Source organism: Phytophthora parasitica (genome assembly GCF_000247585.1).
Source record: "Phytophthora parasitica INRA-310 unplaced genomic scaffold supercont2.20, whole genome shotgun sequence".
NCBI lineage: Eukaryota > Oomycota > Peronosporomycetes > Peronosporales > Peronosporaceae > Phytophthora > Phytophthora nicotianae.
This window is the reverse complement of record NW_008649006.1, coordinates 655,364-656,219: the sequence shown is the minus strand read 5'-3', so window position 1 is coordinate 656,219 and position 856 is coordinate 655,364. Positions and strand designations below refer to the sequence as shown.

The window sequence follows — 856 nt, the reverse complement described above, 5'->3', positions numbered from 1 at the left end:
AACAGTGTTTTTTCGATCGTACCTGATGTTGACACCTTAGCGACTTCTTCAGATTGCCACACGCCGTCTTCAATAAATACCATAGGCGGGGAAATAGCTCCTGAAAAGTCCTTCATTCGCTCTTACTCTGATTGCCATGCCGCTGAAGTGCATGTGGCATGTATCCGAATGGTGTTGTACAATGTATACCTCTATCAATCTAATAACTATACCAACCACTCTTTCGGCTTTAAAATCATTGAATCTTCTCCAGAGATTGTCCACACATACAAGAGGGAAGCTCGTGCCGATGACATAGATCTAGTTGTTTTCCAAATCAATAAATTCGCCGAAGAGTGAAAACTCGACCGGCTTTTTTTGTGGTGCCAGGGCGGGTCAGTCCTGCAACCAACCAACCAACCAACCAACCAATACACCCAACTCCAGGACCAGCAATCTCAGGCAACCCACAACTAGCTTAAAAAGATACTCATTTTCGATTTGTAATTGGACAGCATCCACCTGACCTACGACTGGACGCGCAACGGATGGGGTCGAATATGAAGAGCTCAACTTTTCCTCATCACGACGTCGTCGTGTTGCTAAATTAGGTAGTAGTGTACACATTTTTGATGCGCTCTTAGTACATGCAGTCAATATATGCATCTCCGACGAAATACACGTGTATGGTAATGGGCATACTTTGTTATACTGTACGATGTATTGACATGCAAAATCTTGGATACAATAATGTGGGGGCCTCGGCCGTTTTGGATAATAGATCCTCACCTCCTCTTCGTCAAATCCTACACAAGCTCCAATACACCAACTTTCTCTCTGTCTGTGTTACCTAGCTATACGTACAGCACAGTAACAA

At 43.9% G+C, this 856-nt stretch overlaps 1 protein-coding gene across 1 annotated transcript in view; it reads left to right on the top strand.

The window, feature by feature from the left end:
- PPTG_22648 (hypothetical protein) overlaps positions 1 to 856 on the top strand; it is a gene marked incomplete at its 5' end in the record, with an annotated part of 6,063 nt that overhangs the window by 4,363 nt on the left and 844 nt on the right. The window lies entirely within an intron of this gene.